The sequence below is a fragment of the Ctenopharyngodon idella genome, chromosome 16 (assembly GCF_019924925.1).
Source record: "Ctenopharyngodon idella isolate HZGC_01 chromosome 16, HZGC01, whole genome shotgun sequence".
Classification (NCBI taxonomy): Eukaryota; Metazoa; Chordata; class Actinopteri; order Cypriniformes; family Xenocyprididae; genus Ctenopharyngodon; species Ctenopharyngodon idella.
In genome coordinates this window covers 21,387,805-21,410,459 of record NC_067235.1, presented here as the reverse complement: position 1 = coordinate 21,410,459, position 22,655 = coordinate 21,387,805, and the positions used below count along the sequence as shown (strand labels likewise).

Here is a 22,655-nt window from a genome sequence, read left to right as displayed (position 1 = left end):
ACTTCTGTGAGATACTGTATATATATAGTATAAAGCAAAAGGGAATAGCCACAGGGAAATATGTATTTGTCTAGAACTTTTCAATATTAAATATCAAAGACCAAAAACGAATCAAGATGTATTGCAGTCCTTGACAGCCAGGTCAAGGAACAGGACCATAGAATGATTTCATTTCCTTCATCTGCACCTTGCCACCCATCCACCACACAACCTATTGGAATTGTAGGGGTTTGTTAAAGACTGGTTAGCCATGAAACACATAGAAGTATAGAAAATGAGTTGACAGGTGAAGGGGAGAGACGCGAGCGTTAAAGCACAGAAGCCAACAAGGTATCTCATCCATTGCCCTCTTTGATCCACCGTAAGACTGAAATCTCTGCAGCATTAGACAGATACAAATATAATTGAATGCCAAAATGGGTAATCAATAAGAACCCAGTACCATTATTGAAGAATTCCATTTAAAAATGATAAAGAATTAGGATTGAATAAAAAAACACTATATAAAATAATGCATGGTCGATTCACATTTCTGCTCTTTAGTATGAATGATGTTTCAGGTTAACCAAGTCTAATCCGTATCCCCTTTTGAAACAGTCTGCATTCTGCGATTTCTATTCATCTCACTCTCATTCCATATGGTTGCTTCATCAGTGTAAAAACATAATTCTTGAGCACATCAAGAGCAGTAAATAAATACCTTTCATGGCTTTTATATAGTTACTTTACATCCTTGAAACACCAATGTGCAGCTTGTGCTTGAGGAATGAGAGGCAGAGTGAAGGGATATAAGCAGGTTAGCTGAATTTACCACACATGTATTTGTTTCTACAAGCACCACACAAGTTGAATGTACTTGTTGATTTAATACCATTTAACATGGCCACATAAAGCACTGTATAAGCCATAAGTACCATGTTGTGTTCATCAAAGGCAATGTAAGTTTTGATTAAATTTTAAAAGCGAAAACAAAAGTCTCCGACAGGGCTGATTTAAAAAATAAATGCTGCGCCCAAGAAGCCACGAGTCTAAAAAGAGAAAACAGTTTTATGCAAAAAATTTTAAAATCCAAAACATTAATATCCTCTGTGTGAAGTAAACACATGGCCTTTTTTTTAGTCTGACTGAATGATGAAAAGTAATTGAGGAAAATACAGGAGGAGACATTGAAGAGCTCAAGAGCCTCGGTCAGGTTTCTGAGGCTTTTGTCTGGTCACGTGGCTTTATCTGCAAAAGAGACTGTGTGTTGGCGAAGCATATGTGGGGTTCTGGACATGCCACGCTTTCTGTGTGTGATGTGCAGGGATGCTGAAGGCACTTCTGGTTCGGGATCAGACGATCCACTCGTTTCTAAGGCAACCGAGATGTCAGTGCCTATCAGGATAAGAATAAGCCCTTAAAGGAGCAATGAGTAAAGCCGTTCTGTAGTAGTGGGTAAAGAGATGGGAGTTGCAAGATGTTGTTGCACTGTGGCTAAACTGATGGCATGTTAGGGTGACATCATGAGAGCAGACAAACTTTAACTCTAATACAACTTGTTTAACTCATTTCACATTTCTATACACCTCCATACACACATAGGCTGCATGTGTCCAGAACAAAAAAGCAGCTGCCAAACAATGACTTGACTTAGACTGTGGAAACTATAGGTTCCTGACAGGCTTCCAACACACCAGAATGTCTTGGCCAGTGTTCTAGAACAAATACAAGTGAGGTTTAGAGATAATTAGGCAAATATTTAATTATTACTTTATTTATAATGTAAATTATTTAAAGTAATAGTTCACCAAAACATGAAAAATCTGTCATCATTTACTCACCCTTATATTGTTCCTAAACCTGTATGACTGACTTTCTTCTGTGGAACACAAAAGATGATTCTTAAAAAAAAAAAAAATAAAGCCTGTTTTTTTTTTTAGTCCCTATAATTACAGTCCTTGGGTTATGCAGAGTTGTTTGGACCTGAACAATCTCGAAACTGTCTTCTTCACTGTTTCTTCAAGCAGAAGACAGATGCATACAGGTTTGGAACAACACGAGTGAGTAAATTACAGTATGAGAATTTGGAGTAAACAACCACTTTAATATTAATATCAAATATTTTAGCTTTTATTTTCATTTAATTTTGTGTTTTGGTTCAGTTTAGTTACATTTAACAGTGGATTTTCTTTTAGTTTCAGCAGTATTTAAATTTTTATTCCTTATATTATTATAAAAGTATCAGCAAATCAGATTTACTTACCCCATGCATATCATATACAGAAAACAAATTGTTATTAGTTGATTTACATGTTAAAAGGTTAGTTCATCCAAAAATGAAAATTCTGTCATTAATTATTCACCCTCATGTTGTTTCAAACCTGTAAGACCTTCATTCTTCTTTGGAACACAAATTAAGATATTTTTGATGAAATCCGAGAGGTATATGACTCGTCCATAGACAGCCATTTAACCACCACTTTCAAGGTCCAGAAAGGTACTAAAGACATCATTAAAAAAAGTCCACGTGACTGCAGTGGTTCAACCTTAATTTTATAAAGTGACGAGAATACTTTTTATGCGCAAAGACAAAACATTCTGTCATTCTCCTACGCTGTTTACATTCAGCACGACGCATGCGTGTGATGCTGATGCAGGAGCCGGCCAATAATGAGTCGGCGTTCTGACATAGAACAAGGAAGCGCTGAACGTAAACAGGGTAGGAGAATGACACAAAATAGAAGATATTGTTGAATAAAGTCGTAATTTTTGTTTTGTTTTGTTTTGCGCACAAAAATTATTCTCATCATTTCATAAAATTAAGGTTGAACCACTGTAGTCACATGGACTATTTTAACAATGTCTTTAATACCTTTCTGGACCTTGAAAGTGGTGGTTAAATTGCTGTCTGTGGACGAGTCATATACCTCTCAGATTTCATCAAAAATATCTTAATTTGTGTTCCAAAGATGAACAAAGGTCTTACAGGTTTGGAACAACATGACAGTGAGTAATAAATAACATAATTTTCATTTTTGGGTGAATTAACCCTTTAAATAGTCTAAGTGAACGGACCAATGGCAGAAGACAGACCGAAATAAGAAACTGGCCAGATTTTGGACATTTACTTATAACAACCGTTCTCTCTGTCACACTCAGTCTCTATCATGCTCATCCTCCACCTCTCATGCCTCCAGCTGTGATCTTGCCTGTATCTTTGTCTAGCCATCAGAGCTGTGTCTCCTGCAGCTGATTAAAATCACGGCACACAGGCACAAGGACATTCATTCGACAGACACACATCCAATGTCACCCAGACACCCTGTCACCTGCAAAGCAGCTCAACGTGCCACTATGAATGTTGCTGTTTAATTTTCACTTCACTCGCTTCTGATCATACCTTTTCACCATAAAGCCTGAAATATGTTAAAGCTGACGGGGACCACTTTTGAGGTGATGCTTTCAAATAACCCCAAAAACTGTGAACATTGTCATTGTGTGGCTCTCTTTGTTTAAGTGGGCCAAAAAGGAAACAATGGCTCAACGAATAAGGTGGGTTTCTCATTGAATATTACTCAGAAACATGCCTCAATACAATAAAGTTAAAAGATTTTTTAAAATGTTTTTATATTGGCTTTAAGAAGGTAAATCACATCTGCAAACCAGTGTTGGACAAAATTCAGAATTGAAGAAAAAGCTCTTTTTCAATAATGACTATGAATTTAAATTGAACTGACCACACCCCACTGGAAGTCGAATTGGAATTTGAACTGGAATAACAGGAAGAGGAATTTAATGAATTGAAATTCAAAGAAAGCATTTGCTGAAGGTAATGAATTCAGGAAAATTAAGTGTTCTCAAGGCTAATTTACACTTCATCGTCAAGACGCTGACAGCCACTAGATTACATTACGTCATTTTTCAGACACTCCAAGACCCAATAAATGTTCAACATGTTCAACTGGCAAAAACGAAAGCCGATCAGACAGACACTGACAGGTGTAACACACTGATCCAATAAAACCAGTCCGTTGCCTTCTGTTGGTGCAATTTGATTTAGCCTTTGCACTCTGGGCCACAAAAGTTATTGTAGTTCTCAATTCTGGTCCTGAGGACCCACCGATCTGCCCAGTTTGTCTTCAAGCATGTTCATGCCATGTCGGAATTACAGTAATTACGAGATTTCGACTTGTAAAAAGTGTTCACGTCCTCGTAGAACTCATAATTACAATTTGTAAACTCTGAATTTTCTAGAGCTCAGACTTGTACCACCTGACCACTGCAAATTCATTTTGGTGTTGATAGTGTTGCCATAGAAACACATAATTGAGTTTGAAGACGTGAACAGCTCCAAGTAGAACATCACCTGTTGTCATCTTGTGATTATGACATGGCATGAACATCGCATTCTTTATTTAAAGGTACACTAACTTTTGGCCCTCTAGCAGTTAAAAAAAACTGCATGCATTTTGAGGAAGAACATTGTTTTGTTTGTGCTTTGGCTCTGTGTGACTGTGTGGATGAATATGATCCTACTGCTCATAAAACATTGACAAGTACACTTAAGAGATATAACCAGTTTCGGTGGAAAGGATCTCAAGCTGAAGACATTACTGTAGCTTTACCCATTAATAGACACAGAAAAACAATTCCAGCACAGTGCTACAACAACCATAATGACCATTATAGATAATGCTTTAGAATGAACTCTGTTAGAGAGCTATATACTGTATGGCAATTTATCTGGTCAATAAAATACCTTACTTATCTGTTGTGTGATAAAAACGCCATCTCCGTGCTACTTTTACAACATTTAAAATCCCTCAATTCTCGCCATCTCCAAAAAGCCAAGTCAATGTTGATTCTCATAGACTTAACTGTGTGTGGATTTTTACCTTCTTTATTTTATTTTATTTATAATTGCAACCCTGAACCTCAATTTAAATTTGACTTAAATTCAGGAATTTAAAGGTAATTTTCAATTCAATTCTGAATGGCACACAACCCTGCTGCAAACATAATAAACCTGTAAAGACAAGAAAAAAGGACACAAAAATAATCAGAATGTGATTCATTAAAAATAATGTAAGTCAGGTATGTCAAAATACCACACTCAGATTTTCAAAATCAGACTGGTGTACAGGGCATGCTCTTGCTAGAATGACCAGTCTGTACAATAATACCTTTAAAAGACTCTGAACCTAATAAAATTGGTGTTTTCATCTTGCTCTTGATCCCACACTCTTCTCAAAGCCATTTTAACTTGGTTTTGCCAGACCAAAAAGGACTAAATAAAGATGTTTTTTTATTTAATGGCACTGAATGGTTTTGGAAAAATGAGCCATGTCAGAATAGCAGGCCAAATGTTCCTCTATCCTGACATCTCCCTTGAGCTGAGGGGATTGTTTGTTGTTCGTATACATTACTGAAAGTGGCTGTGACAGCTCACTGAGGTTGAAGTTGATAGTCTGTGTTCCTGGAGCAGGTAAACCAGAGAAGCAACACAGGTAGAACACACGCACAGCTGGTCACAACATCCAAGAGAAAGACAAGGACATGAAGGCTTTAACATAGCCTGGCTACACACACACACACACAATGAATCTACAACACATCTCTTTTTCTGGATGTCTTGTACTACTCCATTAACCACGGCTCATTGTGTTTCAGTGGTAGTGGTCAATAACCCACAGATCTTGACCTTCAAGGTCACTGACCTCTTCCTCCCCATTCACACCAATAGAGATGTCCGTCAGACCCAGTTCAGCAACAGCTTTTACTGTGGTCCAGTTTACAATTTTAGCATCACATATCTGATAACTAGAAAATAAAACCACCTAGTTTCACCTAGTTTAGTTTGACTAGGAATTTAACATATGTGAGATTTACGTGAGCAGAGAGTTATTGTCCACTTCGGTTTTGAGAGGGTGGCCTTCAATAGAGATCCCAGCTCAAATACATTTATGCATTTAATGGCTTGATTAATGAAAGAAATACTTCAGATGTGGTCTTACAATGCAAACATCATGGTTTCATGTCTATCGTGACACATCCATTTTTGCACAGCTCAATGCATAACTTCTCATCTTACAATAATCCAATTATGGTTTCTCTGAAATGTAGCAATGTATAGCTCTCTGATTTGCAAATGAATGTTCTTTTGAATCAGATCTTCTCAATTAATCAGTTAAACTGGTTCTCACATTTTATTTTTGAAACAAATTAACACTTTTATTCAATAAATCATCAAATATGACAGTATAGACATTTATAATGTCACAAAATGTTTCTATATAAAATAAATGCTGTACTTTTGAGCTTTCTATTCATCAGAATCCTGAAAATATATATCACAGTTCCATAAAAATATTTCAACACTGATAATAATAAGAAATGTTTCTTGAGCACCAAATCAGCATATTAGAATGATTTCTGATGGATCATGTGACAATGAAGACTGGAGTAATGATGCTGAAAATTCAGCTTGACCATGACATATTTTTATATATATATATATATATATATATATATATATATATATATATATATATATATATATATATAAATATATAAATAATATTTTAACATAGAAATTAGTTATTTATAATATAGTAAGAAAAACAAAAATAATCTGACTAACCCCAAAGTTTTTTTTCTTTTTAAATAAATGACATTTTATTACAACATGCTAAAACTTTCCCTGCTGATCGATTCATTTTAAGTATGATTAATCCAGATGCTGTTTATATGTGGGTTTTGACCTGAATTATGAGTGCAACAGCTTGAAATAATACACATAAATACAATAAACAATAAACAATATAATAAAACACCATTATGTGCCTATATGGCTTCAATAAAATTTGAGCTTATAAAAAAATGGCAAAAAGATGGTAAAAAGAACATTGAATCATTTATTTCATTTATTTTATATGAGACCCACAGTACCTGCAGGTGAGGGCGCAGTTCACACCAGCTGTGTTTTGTTGGTAGTTTCTCCTCCATTCTTGGGCCTCCACAAACAAACACATGCTAATCACAGCTCGCGCTCACAGACCCAGCTCTTATATTCAGCTGCAAATGAGGTCAGGCTTTGGACCCTGGGCTCCCTGAACCCCTGTTTGATGTGGGTCACAATGAGAGGGTCTTCTCCACCACAAACATGAAACCGTAGCAGGTATTGTGTGGCGCACACTGCATATAGATATCACTGTGAAGAGAAATTACTACAAAGGATGTGATTTCTGAGGTTGATGCTGATTTTTGTTCCACCAGCAGCAACACCAAGGCACAAGAAGAGGTAGGAAACACACACAAGACTAGAGGTTAAAGAAATCATTTCAGAATTTTCATTTTTAGGTGAACTATTTTTTCACTCTCATATTGTTCCAAAACTAACTAAATTTCTTCTTCATTTTGGAAAAAAAGCCTCAATGTTTTTTGGTCCAAACAATGAAAGTCAAAGGGGTCCAGTGTTGTTTAGACTGCAACATTCTTCAAACTATTTTCCTTTGTGTTCTACAGAAGAATGAATGTCAAAAATTTTTGAATTACATACATGCGAGTAAATGAAAACAATTTTCATTTTTAGTGAACTGTTTATTTTAAGAAATATAGTCAATTACATGAAAGCTGATAGGTGATATTCAAAAGAACTGAAACATTGAAACATTCTAGTAAAAAAGTACCTGATTTGGTTTCATTGACAAATGTTGGCATTAATTTGAGCAGCTAATTGAGATTGACAATGTGGTTCTACTCACAAGTATACCATGCACACACAATGCACCATCGTACAGTCTCTTTGTCACCCTACACCCTTTCTGACTGGTAATTTCCAAAGATGTGCTCTAAACACAAAAACCTAATCCTTCTTATCACTTGCTTCTACAAGAGCCAGTTTCCGGTCTGCCCATGTTCCTCACATCCAGGGACGGAGCCAGAGGCATAGTGACCAAAGTGATTAATGGAAATTTGTTTACTTGTGGCCATGCTTTCTGTCCAAGTACTGCTAGAGCTGGGCTAAATGTGTCCCATTGATTTCCTCATTATATTCAGCCTAGTAAACAGGCAAGCAAACCAGGCTGTTAATGTACCAGCAATTACGACACCCTCTTTTCCATTTAACTATCACAACAGCTCAGGAAACTTAATAATGACAAATGTTCAGCATGAAACACACCTATATTTGCAGAGTTGAAATTAGGCGGTATGATATACACAACACAAGAACTTGTTAAAGTTAATTCCTGTATACACTATTTTCACCATGGAGCAACCTTGCTGAAGGGTACAGTGATAATAAAATAGGGTTCATGGGTTCATCAACCTTTGTGTCAAGAGCAGACATGTTTTGTCCATTAGGTTATTACCAACAAGTGAAAACACTAAAGTGAAAATGTCATTCCAAAACTGTATGACTGACTTTATGTGAAACAAAAATATATTTTGATTTTTTAAAACTGTTTACCAGCATTCTTCAAAATATCTTCCTTTATGTTCTGCAGAAGACAGACATCCAGATTTGTAACAACATGAGACTGAGCAAATGACAACAGAATTTTCATTTTTTTGTGTATATGATAATGTTGTGATGCCTAAATTCAATAGCATTTATATGATTGATTTTAATTTTAAGCATTATATTTTTAATGTAGACAAAATTGCATGGAGGAAAAAATGTCTATATCACTGGCTTATCAGCATTGGCTGAAATATTAAAGGGTTAGTTCATGCAAAAATTAAAATTGTGTCATTAATTACTCACCCTTATGTCGTTCCACACCCGTAAGACCTTCGTTCATCTTCGGAACACAAATTAAGATATTTTTGATCAAATTCGATGGCTGCATTGACAGCAAGTTAATTTACACAAACAAAATAATGACTTTATTCAACAATATCTAGTGATGGGCGATTTCAAAACACTGCTTCATGAAGCTTCGAAGCTTTACGAATCTTTTGTTTCGAATCAGTGGTTCGGAGCATGTATCAAACTGCCAAAGTCGCTTGAACCATTGAAATTTCGAAACACTTATGACGTAATGAAGCCTTGTTTACTAAAATCACGTGACTTTGGCAGTTTGAGATCGTTTGATACATGCTCTGAACCACTGATTCGAAAACAAAAGATTCGTAAAGCTTCAAAAAGCAGTGTTTTGAAATCGCCCTTCACTAGATATTATTGAATAAAGTCGATATTTGTTTTTTTTGGTGCACAAAAAGTATTCTCATTGCTTCATAACATTAAGGTTGAACCACTGTAGTCACATGAACTGTTTTAAATATATCTTTAGTACCTTTCTGGGTGTTTGAATGTGTAAGTTAACCTGCAAAAAAACCTCACTAAGCCATCGGATTTGATCAAAAATATCTTAATTTGTGTTCCGAAGATGAACGAAGGTCTTACGGGTGTAGAATGACATAAGGGGAGTAATTAATGACAGAATTTTCATTTTTGGGTGAACTAACCCTTTAATATTGGTGAATCCTTAATTTAAACGGTGCCCAATTTCTCCCAAAGGAGTCAATGTCATTTCTTTCTCATAAGAATCGTCAGCGCTTAATCTTTGTAATTAATGTCATTTAATTTGGTCATTAAGTTTAAGGCTCTAAAAATATTTGGCCTCTTGAATATTCTATTGGCAACATTATTTAAAAACATAACATTTTGAAGGTTCTCAGACAAGAAAGCATTAGAAACAGTCTGAATCTAAAAACGAAGAGCCCGAAAAGAAAAAAAAGAAAACAGAAATAAAGAGAGGTAGACAGTGAGAGACAGAGAGGTCTATTGGAGTGCAGTGGGCTATGAGACAGGTCCATTCACACAGATCTAAGCTGACCGTCAGGCTGTGCTTGAGCGCACTCACCCGGGCAGCAGCACACAGGCCACAAACACAAAGTTAACCAGTCAACTCCATTACAGTGCAGGGGGGCGTGCCCGGACCTGCCACTCCAAAGAAAGCGGGCAGGCTGACAGAGAATATTAATTACCTTTAAATGAAGTGGAAGTCTCTTTATTGGACGTCTGGTGCTGGGTTTGTTATTGCTGGTTTGAAAAGGCCAATGGTCCTTTGGTCTCGCCGCCTTTGAAATCCTGTGGACACTGGTCAGTGGGTCGAATTAGCAGACAGAATGGTTTCTCACTTTTCTGAAGGATCCAAGAAAATTTCTGAAGCTTAATTCTTTTCAAATTTAGTTTTTAGGTTATCAAGAAGCCTTTTACTTCATATCGGATCAAAGCACTCTGACAATATTGCGCAAGTGCAACAGAAAGATCTTTTCAACCAATTATAGATTAAAATGTACCAATCTCAATGGAACTTTCCTGTACTAGACACAAGAAGCTCAGTGCAGCTGACATGGTAGTCTGTAGATATCAATGTGACCTAAAGAACATATTCTCATAAATCAGAAGGACGACAGTATAGGCGCCTCACTGCCCATCATTACAAACGAACACATTTAATTCCTCCCATCCTCCTCTTGTGAGGAGAGCAAACAAAGCCCCAGAGTCTGATCTTGAGATGAAGACGACGCCAGGGCTTCAGTGTCTGTGAATGAGATTACATATTAATCCTAGCAAGGGGAAAAAGAACATGCTACAGGTAGCCTTTTAAGCTCCTTTTGTAAGAGGGCTTTTTTACACCTCTTTTCTGAACACTGAATAGACTCTTTTCCTCTCCCTTTCTCTCTGTCTCATTCTATTGAAGAAATTGTTCCCTAAATACATGCTATTAGAATATGTGTATAGGTGAGTAATAAGTTATTAGTTGCAATTACTGGTCATCTATTAGTGGAGAATAATAGGCTGATTAGCTGCAAAGCCTTTTAACTTCAGAGGAAGTAATTTAAAGATGGCTGTCCTTTCAGAAAAAGAAGAAAAGAGCTGCTCTATGAATGATACACCCGCCTATTGCACAATAGTGGAGAAAAACCGCACCATAATAGCATAACCACGATACCACAGAAAACTAATACAATCAATAGGAAGAATATCTCTATAATTTTCAGGAAATATGTTGCAGCGTGTGACTGTGAGCCAAAAGCTGTGTAAAGCACTTCACATGGCCAGGAATCAAATCAACAGAATACGCAACCAGCTGTATACAAAATGTACAGAATTGAACTATAAGGCACTAGTATGCCCTGTCAGTTTAAGGAGTTTAGGTTGACTAAATGACATTATATTATATTATAGGAAAAAAAACAAAAAAAAAACAACAACTATTATATATATATATATATATATATATATATATATATATATTTTAGATAACTAATAACTAATTACCAAAAGCACAAAGTTAAAGTCAGACACCTTTTAGAGAAAAAACAATAACAAACACCTTCTACACATTGTTTCAAAATCTTTCTTTGTGATTCAAGGACATCTATTCACCTAGACTACAATCATTTCAGGCAGTGAGACCAAACATTTCAGCTTACTTTCATTTTTTCTCAACTGTAAACAAAAGCACAGATTTTAATTGAGATGTTTTTCTTGTTTATGCTTTTGCAATTATATTAAAAAGAATGCAGTGCAACAATGTGCCGAAAATGTTTTCCAAACAAATATGAACGTGCTTCATCGTTCTTGCATTCTTTACAACTGAAAACACTTGTGAGTAGGAGTTGTGGCTTTATACAATGATGCCTTTTCACCGGCTTACAAGGATAAAAGTACTGGAAAATGGTTTTAAAACTTGCTCTTGACTTCAATCATTTAAACATTTTTGTTTAATTTTTTTTTTTTATCATATAGGGTTACTATCATGATTTGAATCTCAACTGTGTGAATAGGGTAAAGAATAGAAGACAAGATAGCTAGATTTTGCCAAACTAGGGTAGGCAGCAAAAATCTGTTTTCAAGCCAAGTCAAATCATTTTTATTGTCTGGAAAACAGGTGGTCTGAAATTGATTAAAATCAGATTTTTGCCAACGCATCTCAGTCTGAATGCATCTAAAATCATGCATCTAAAAAATAAATTCCATGTTTCATCATTTGTTGTGTGTAGTCTCATGCATAGTAAACACAATAAAATAAATAAAATTTATAAAATAAAATTAATCTACAAATAAATAACTAAAAACAAAATGGGATCACTGCTGCAGTATAAACAATACCTTACATATTTTAGCAAAGATATATTTTATAATTTCTAACAACAGAGCATAGGAAGTACCACTAAATCCTGGGAATTTACCACATGCCACGCTGGGGAGAAAGTTTATAGATACAGAGCCTGATAAATAAAGTTCTGCTTGGACACATGAAGACAAGTCTTAAATGAACATGTGCTCCACTCATTTTATCTTCTCAATCACACTTTCTTTCTATTTTTCCTCTCTCTTCCGCTTTTGTTCATCTTAATTGTAGCAGAGGAAACAGCTGAATGTGACAAGGCTAATGATTACACATCTTGGAGTAATATGACAGTGAGCCCTGCTGGCCTTCATTGTGAGATGGTCTGCAGATGACAGGGCCGCCTGCTGCACCAGCTCCAGAGTGGATCACAAACAGGCACACTGTGCATACTAAATAAAGTATTCTACATACCAGCTTACATACAGAGTACAATATAGTGAAATTTTTTAAAACCTGAATAATTCTGTACTATTTTTGGCTAATTTACATGACCTTAAAGCGTACAGTTGTTTGAAACAGTCGGCCGCCATTTTATCACGTGCTGTCAGTCAGTCAGTTTACCAATTTCCTCTGCGAGTCACTCTGCCAATGCACTCAATGGCCAAGTACCGTCGGCCAGTCCATTCACACGCATGCAACCGTCTGCAGGAGGACTCGCAATTCTCCCTGATGGTCCAGTTTTGATCTCACGGCCGGTAATTGCTGCAGGAAAGTGAACCACTCCAGATGAATGGAAGAGGAACATCGGTGTCCGTGATGTCGGATGCACCACGTTCAGGTAATAGCCTCTCTTCTCCAGACCCTGTTGGCCTCTTGTACAGAATGGGGGGATGAAAGTGCTGAGAGAAGGAAGCAAGAAAAGGGGGGGGTCAATAGGTTCGGCTCCAAGACTGGCAGACCATAATTACCTGTAATGAGACTTTTGTTTTGAAGTATCATGAAAATATTCTTGAAGTCACATTGGGCTGATTGGACGAAGTGGCACCACACGGGCCTCTAGGACCCTCTTCGATTACGATTTGCGCTTGGCGTAATTACTATTGAAGTCTCACTTTCCTCTCTGAGAATTAGCCTCCTTTGGCTCCTTCCATAAAGTGCTCCTCCTGAGCTCCCCCATGAAACTCTCCAAGCTCAAGAAAACAGCTGCAACACTTTGATATTTCTTTAACAGCCATTTCGCTTAATGCGTTACCCTGACAATTTTCCTGAACTGAGGTTGAGATGAGTGAAAGATCATGATCTGACTATTTCATCTTTGAGATCCGCTTCATAGGAACTTGCCATAACCAGTTGAGGTACCTTATAAAAGAACTCTAGCAAAATGGCATCCTATGGGACTCCAGGTTAAGAGATGCCATCCATCAGTGGCTGTGTTATATCAGGAAAATCTCAGATGAAGTTCTTGATAAAGAATGCGTTTACATTCACAAATCTGAAGAATAGTGATGGTTAATGCAGAGCTGATCTGCAAAACTTAAAACCCTTCATTAAAACCCATTAGCTCTACATTGTAATAGGAGAGGCTGACTAAAAGAAAATCATTTAAAGGTTAGTCATGAGTAAGTGAATCTCACTGTTTTTGCAGTGTCACTCAGTATAAAGCAAACTTTTATATACTGTGAAAGTAGCTGGTTGTGTTATCTTTTATGTAGTAAATAAACCACATAAAATCCTTCAACAAAAATATCTTTATTCAGAATGGTCTATTTTGCAGGATTAGAGATCTGGTCCTTCATAGCATCCTCGCTACAGTCATCAGCCTTGATCACATTCAATGTTTTCCATGTATGTTTTAAAGGTCAACACAAATTTTACAACCTTTCCAACACAAATGTGAATGGTTCTTGGTTAGGCAGTTAACAAAAATGATAAGGACAATATTACCCATCAAACAGACAGAGAACCAGAAGCATGAGGCAGTCAACTAACGCTAATCACCTTATCAAAATTATTCTACAGAGCCACATGTAATCCACAACACTGACCTCATTTTGGTGTCATGCCCCACTGGAAATCATGTAGCTAACTATCATTTAAAGACTTGTAACAGTTTTTTGTAACAGCTTTTAAAAACTGAGGTGCTAGAAGACGACTACAAATAATAGAAGGCTAATTATAAATCAGACAGCTACAAATTATCTATTAATGTGCCAAGTTTCTACAATGCTTTGCAACTGAAAATGGCCTACAGTTAAACTGATTTTAACTGTAGACTATATTATTTCAGGGCTCCAGACTGCGCCTAAAACGGTCACATTTGCGACTAAAAATATTAATTTGCGAGTGATATTTTTGCCGAGGTTGCCATTATGTTATGACTGTAAAATTTGAATGTTATTTGCGTGTTCTGTGACCAGTAGCCTATCACATCATTTGTTGTGTTGACGTAATTAATGCATGTGAAAGTTTCACTGAGATAGAGCTCCAAAATATGAATGGGTAGGGGAAAATAATTACACACCAAACAAACGGCAAAGAACTAGAGCTGATGAAAGCCGACTGTGTTGTCACCTCGCGTGAGTCGCGTCGCAAAAAAGCTGCATTTGAACACACCGTTCTGCTCCTGCGTAAAGGAGAAACTGCTTATTTCTTCAAATAAATTCGTCTATATTCATCATTGAAAAGGGGAAACCGGCTCTGTAGACTGCAGATACACACACAATGCATCGCGTGCTTACCGTTTTGAATATCAATCATGCTGATCACTTTCATTATTCCACGCCCCTCATGCTCATCTCATCAGATAAATTTAAGGTCATAAAAAGTCTTCCGTACTTTAAATGGTATAACAAGAGTATTAATGATCATTTTAAGGCGTCTTATATTTTGTGGATTGAAAAACAAATCGCGATACTCCCTAATGTGATTATTATTAATGTCATTAAATAAATGTGAGCGCTGCATGTTTTAAAGTCAAAAGATGGCGCTGTTGCACGTTCTTCAGGCTCTCACAACAGTGCTTCAGAGCAGCTCGCAATCATTGATTAGAGCACGTGTCAACCGATTGATTATGAACTAACGCTGATCAATTATGACAAAGTTTACTTTATATTATTTATATTATGTGTTGTAAATGGTTGTAACAATGTAATTTTATCTTCCTCATCTGAACTTGAATGAGCAGCAAAAGTAAAGCACAGACATTTCAAAATAAGAGTCCCGATGTATTTCGGCCTGTTCATTAATCCAAGTCATTTCCCCTCGTTTGTTATTTGGGTACACAAACCAAATTTAATATATTTATACATTTATTTCCATATATTTACATTTATTTTCATTTGATTCAAAGTAAACTGTTGAAGCTTCAGGAAGGAAATACTAAGAACATTATTTGACATTATTCAATATAAAGATTTAGTAACATCAGGGTTATTATAGTTAACTATAACCATTAAAACAGCATTTTTTTTCATTGCTTGAAATAAATGTTAATACTGAAATAAAAATATATATAAACTAAACAGACATGTTTAAAAACAAAAAATAAAACTAAAATGAAAAAAATTATTAAAACTTAAAAAAAAAAATGAAAGCAGAAAATATAAAAATCTAATCGGATTCAAAATATTAATAAAAACTATAATAGTATTAAGTGAAAATAGTGACATTCATTTCCCAGAAAAATCACAAGATGAAAATGCTGAAACTGTAAAGGGGAGATATATAAATACAACAGGATGACTAAAAATAAGTGATTTAAAAATTTAAGTTCATTGTTGTGTGGCTCTTAAAAAAAATATTTGCTGCCTGTTTTTTCCCCCTATAGGAGCCAATGGCTCCTTAATGATTTTTTTTTTTTGTCTGGAGCCCTGTATTTGCTGGATGAATTATTTATTGTAAATATAAAATATAAAGGCAACAATAAGGTTCAAATAATTAAAACTGGTGCATTAGTTATCATTAACCAACAAATTAACAACACGTTTACAGCATTAATTTAGGCTAATGTTAATTTATATATACACTACCGTTCAAAAGTTTGGGGTCAATAAGATTTTAAGTTTTTGAAAAAATGTATCTTATGCTCAAACAAGGCTGCATTTATTTGATCAAAAATACAGTTAAAAACAGAAATATAGTGAAATATTGTGACAATTTAAAATAACATTTTGATGGCAAAGCTGAATTTTCAGCAGCCATTACTCCAGTCTTCAGTGTCACATGATCCTTCAGAAATCATTCTAATATGCTGATTTAGTGGTCAAGAAACATTATTATTTTCAATATTGAAAATTGTTTGTGATAAAACAAACAATTTCTTTTCAGGATTCTTTGATGAATAAAGGTTCAGAAGACCAGCATTTATAAAATTATATAACATTGTAACATTATAAATGTCGTGACTGTCAAATTTGATCAATTTAAAGCATCCTTGCTGAATATTTATATATTTATATATATATATATTATATATTTATATATATATATATATTATATATTTATATATATATATATATTATATATTTATATATATATATATATATTATATATTTATATATATATATATATTATATATTTATATATATATATATTTATATATATATATATATATATATATATATATATATATATATATATATATACACACACACACATACACACACACACACAAATTAAACTTACAGACCCCAAACTTTTGATTGCTAGTGTATAATGTTAGCTCATGTTTATTCATAATACATTAACTGATGTTAATTTAATACTGACCAAGGTTAATAAATGCAGTTAAAGTATTGTTTGGTGTTGGTTTAATACTTATCACATTACATAAAATGAAAAATTATTTGAACCTATTGCTTATTGTGAAGTGTTAGCATAAGTTACAACATTTTTTTGAATATCATTGTCTTATATTTCTGTTGCCACTGTTTCATAAAAACAGTTCTCCCGAGAATGCACGTTAAAGTGAATTTACTACATTTAAGGCAGTTAGAAAAATTCTGTTAACAACATACCATAACTATAATAGTACAATCCCTTTAATGTACAACCTAAAGTGTTTTAGGCTATTGCTTTAATAAATAATAGCTTTAAATCTCAACAGATCTTGATCTGTTAATCCTACGGATACACCAGAACAAGCACATAACTGAAGAAAAGTAAAAAGTTCATGGCTACACAATCAAAGCAGCAAAAAAGGTCACATGCATCCACGTGGACACGCGTAAACACTGTTACAGACACGAGCACACACTCTCCCCTCCCATGAGACCTTGGATTCCATAAAGGGACTCAAACACAAAATTAAGATATTTTCAAATGATGCACAAGCAGCCTCATGCATACACCTGAAAAAAGACAAGGAAAAAAGAGGAGAGCTACAGCGAATGCAATTGCTTCATGGTGGTTGAAACCCACTAAAGAACACTTGAACAACTGCAAAGGATGGAAAGCTGGCCTAATTTTTGTCAGAATGCAGCATTTTGAAGGGCATTACAGTGGTTAATGAAAAGATGAATAATTTGTAAATGAACCCTGATTGCTTATGCAGGGAGAGCAGAGTGTGTTTGGTCAGGCCTCAGGTGGGCTCTAGAATGAAGGGCTTTATGTCTCTACAAGAGAGGGGTCCTCAAACTCCAGCCACTCCTCCTGCACTATAGCATTACATAGACCAGACCAGACATGAGAATTAATATGACCAGAGAGGCAAGTAGGTAGTAATGCACAGTTTCTAACTCTCTCACACACATATATTCAAAGGCAAGCTGCAACAAGACTCGTCCCCTTGTGTATTGTAGATGTTAGTGGAAAGTTACGGTGAAAAGGCCTTCAAGTAAGAGTGTATATGCGTGTGTGTGTGACATGTGGGCTGGTTCCCAGTCCCCACTCAGCAGCGGGGTTCATTAGCATTCCTTTGTGCGTGCATAAAGGGGCACGGAGAGCCACCTATTCTACGGATGGACTTTACCAGCTGCCATCCAGGGCTAGTCCTCATTAAGGCCCCGCTGTTCCTCTGAGAACACCGCCACATGTTCCACACGCGCCCGCTCTCACCCACACTCACGCACACACGACTAAACCAAAAGAGAATTTCACACACCAAACGCTCAATCGTGCTCATACACAGGCTCGCACACTCCACCAGAAAAGCCTCTATTGTGATGGCCTATCGTCGCCTACATCTCCATATAAACACAAGGTGATCCTGCCTCACAGGAGCTCTGCGCACACCAATACACACCATGAGAAAGTCTACACACCGCGGCTTGGGTTCAAAACCCTGCTTCAGATGGCTCTATTCAGCGTGCGGCCATCAGAGTAATTGCTGTTAGAGGATAATTGTGGAGCATATAAAGCTGGAGCTCATGCATGGTGAATTTGTTTGCATGAGGTATACAGACAAGATTATTAAAAGATAAATGTATTCTCAACTTGGGGACACCAGCATACAGAACCATTCATCTCTTCAGTCCAGTGCACTTCTAGTTACCTCCTCACTGCATATTCTTTTTTAAAGACATTTGCTTGGACGCGTGAAAGCTTTAATGTTTAAAAAATGAGTTATGTTCCTGTGACCTTTGCTTATTCTGGAAAAACATTAGAAAAATAGGAAATAGGAAATTCATTCTGTTCTACACCTGTCTTATGTGAATGCTAAAGAAATATTGCGTTCAATGCAGTTAAAAAAAACGTGCTCCTAGAATCAAAATGAAATACACCACAGAGTATAAAGTTATAAAAACAGAACAAGGCATACCAATGCATTTTAGCCTTGATTTTGAATTTTACAACACAAATGTGAATGGTTCTTGGTTAGGCAGTTAACAAAAATGATAAGGACATTATTACCCATCAAACAGACAGAGACCCATTTTAGCCTTGATTTTGATTTAAACCAATAACCTTCTGCACAGATGGCTTTCTAGAAATTCTGGAAGAACCAAAGTCATGGCCTTGTTGATAATTGGACTCTGTGTTTGACTGCTACTATATAGCAGGGACATGTCATAATACCTTGGTGAGTCAAATGAGATGCATTTAACTATACTGGCATAAAAGACGTATAAAAGAAAGACAAGAGCATCTCCTACAGTTCTTCTATGGATTGTGTATATGTCCTTGCTGGAGGCAGATCAGAGCCAGTGGCACAACACTGCACCTGTACAGCTCTGAAAAGCACCCTCCATCAAACACAGATATTGGGTATTTATTTACTGTTTATTTATTTATTTAATTGTGCTAATGCTCATTTGTTGTATTTCTGTATTTTTACATTTGACATTATCTTACACTCACATAGAATTAAACTTTAAAACACTAATAATTTAACAATATTATAAAATGTAATCTTTATAATGGCAAAACATTGCACCTGTACAGCTATAAAAATAGATATTCATTTTGAGATGTGATGTTATGCCTGTTGTAGCATTTAAACAATTGATTATAGTTTTTAATGTTTAGTTTTAAATTTAGTATAGGACAATAGTGTAGCACTTCAGAATTGGCTATTTAATATTATATTGCCCATAACATGAAACATGGAAATAATAATGAGCTTATTGGCACTGGAGTATCCTTACCCTAATCCTTAGACTTAAAATAACCTGTCTAAATTTAAATGAAAAGACTCCTAGAGCGCGATCACACCATCCACCTGCAGTGGGGATATAAGCACTGACTGTCAGACAAAAAGTGAGCCACTGAGTGCAAACTCAAACCGCTTCACTCTCAAGGGCCACTGATTGACAGCACATGTCAGCGACACCCATTTAGAGTGTGTTAGCATGGTCACAAGAGACAGCGAATTAGAATGAGCGAGGACGAATCAGTGGAACAAGAGGAAAATTAGGGATGATTATAGCTGAACCACACCCATTGATAAAAGGTGGGCAGGCCCCCGTAATCCCCTGCAAGTAGACAATGATTAGAACATGAGGAGATTGAGCCCTGTGTTTTAACCTGGCCAGGGAAGAAAAAGCCCTCTCATTCTCTGTATTCTCAACATGTGAATGACCAGCCTATTAGCTGGATGCTTTTAGGTTTGGCTCACATAGCAAGGAGCCGGCTTTGTCAGCCATGGTCTCCTTTGTGTGACAGGCCCTTGCAACCATGTAATGGGATTCGCGCAGTTGAAAATGACACCCCTTTCAATAGTTCTCATTCATTTGTCTGTTTTTGCAATAATTAGGAATTGATTATTTGTTTAAATGTATGTGGGGTGTCCTATATCAATTGCAGGGGGCCAGGTTAAGATGTCACACTGTCTTTGAGATATTAATGCACATCTCTTTCTTTCCTCATGTTTCTATTTACAGATGCACTGTGTAATTCCGGCCCTGTAGAGCAGGGTTTTTTTAAACTGTTTAAACTGAGCTTCCTATTCATCAAACAATCCTGAAAAAATTTCCACAAAATTATTAAGCAGCAAATCTGTTTTCAACACTGATAATAAGAAATGTTATGACAATCTTGTCTAGGAACTGAAGATCCTCATTCTGCCATGCATCCTATATCACGGCAGTCGGCAACAAACCCATTGGACAAAGGCATATCACAAAAGATTGTCCCAATAACTCTACAAGTTGAACTGTTTCACACTGAAAAGATCTCATTCTATGTTATTTCTTCTCCCAAGAACCAGGACATTCTCTGTCATCCATTGTTGGATGCCATCCATGACCCTAGCATTTCCTGGAATCAAGGTGAACACAGTAAATGGTCTCATTACTGGTGTTTTACTTTACTTAACTCAAAAGATAACGTTCCCATGTTTTACCACAAGTGTGGAAAGCTCAGATACCTCCACAACTACAGTGATTCCAGCTGAATACTCTGAATTCTCAGAGGTCTTTAGCAAAGCAAAGGCAACCCTTCAATTGTGTCATTGAACTTTTCCTGAATACTACACCTCCCAAAAGCAAAGTTTACCCCTTGTCACGTCCAGAGACACAGGCTATGGAAAACTACAAAGTCTTGGCATCAGGCTTTATCTGTCCCTCTACCTCTCCAGCAGCGGCAGCATTTTTCTTTGTGGAGAAAAAAAGAAGGCTGACTAAGACCATGCATTGATTATCGAGGTCTCAATGCAATCACAAAAAAGAACAGATATCCATTTCTCTTGTCCTTTCGGCACTTGAACAACTCCGGGAGGCACGTATCTTCACCAGACTAGATCTTCAAAGTGCCAACAACCTTATTCGAATCAGAGAAGGGGATAAATAGAATGAAATCTTCAGAGACTTTCTAAACCATTTTGTCATGGCATACATTCATGACATCCTAATCTATTCACAAAAGAATACGTTCAACATGTCAAGACAGTACTAACTTGGCTCCAACAGAACCAGCTCTACAAAGCTGAAAAATTTGAGTTCCATACCACTAGTACTATGTTCTTGGGATACATCATCAGTCATCACTGGAGATGGACCAAACTAAAGTCAAAACAGTCACCAAATGGCCACAGCCTACTACTGTCAAAGAACTTCAATGATTTCTTGGTCTTGCAAACTTCTACAGAATATTTATTAGGAACTACAGAGTCATTGCAGGCTCTCTAACATCACTACTCAAGGACAAACTGAAGAAACTTCAATAGAACAAATCTGCTAACATTGCTTTCAACACCCTTAAAACCAGCTTCACTACTCGTTTCTTTGGGCTTTCTCAGGATGAAGATGCGGAGCAAAGACTGCGCAGCAAGTTTAGCAATTTGGAGCGGAGAGAAAACTTCAGAATAATGTCACGGAGTTCATTCACAAAGTTGTGTGAACAACACACGACATCCGTGTATATCCAAGCACATGCGCACATTGTTCAGAGTGGTAATAGGAGATTAAGGTGTTTACATGCCTGTTTATTTCGATTCAAATTGCCGTACGCCACAGTTTAATGCGAGTACAGTTACTACGCTTGTGAACTTAATCACATTAGTTTGATCTAAGTATTGCGGTTACATGATTATATTTGGCAATATTGCCAAAATTACATTATAATAGCATTATGATGGTGCGTGTAAACGCGCTCATTGAATTAGACGCTTCCGACATGGGACTGTTCTCTCTTAAAGACATGGCACACCAGGTCGAATGTACCTATGTGCCTTCTATTCTAAAAAACTCATGGCTGCTGAAAGAAATTACGATGTGGGCAACAAGAAATTATTTTCTATGAAAGCGGCAATGGAGGAATGGAGAACTGGCGAGAGGGAGCAGAACATCCATTTCAAGTTATAACCGACTATAAGAACTTGGAATACATCAAGAGTGCTAAGAGACTCAATTCACGACAAGCCCGTTGGTCTTGTTCTTCACCAGATTCCGATTCACAGCTACCTACCATCCTGGAAGCAAGAACAGTAAAGCAGATGCTCTCTCCAGAAGCTATGACCCCAGTGTTTCCCACAGGATTTCATGAGACTGTGGTGGGTGGACATCGGTTCCTCTAGGGGGTCCGGGGGACCACTTCCCTGGAGAAACATTTTGTACATTTTAAATCTAATTGCATAAATCTGGTGCATTCTAAGAGCAAAATTAAGTTACTAGATCAATGAAGAAATTTGTTCTCTTGTAAACAATTTTGTGC

General features: G+C 36.4%; 1 long non-coding RNA gene across 1 annotated transcript in view; it reads right to left on the bottom strand.

Moving 5' to 3' along the window:
- Positions 1-11,849: 11,849 nt before the first annotated feature.
- Positions 11,850-22,655, bottom strand: part of LOC127497540 (uncharacterized) — a 35,286-nt gene continuing 24,480 nt past the window's right edge. The window contains exon 3 of the long non-coding RNA XR_007925576.1: positions 11,850-12,967. This is a non-coding gene — a long non-coding RNA (uncharacterized LOC127497540). The remainder of the gene's footprint in view (positions 12,968-22,655) is intronic.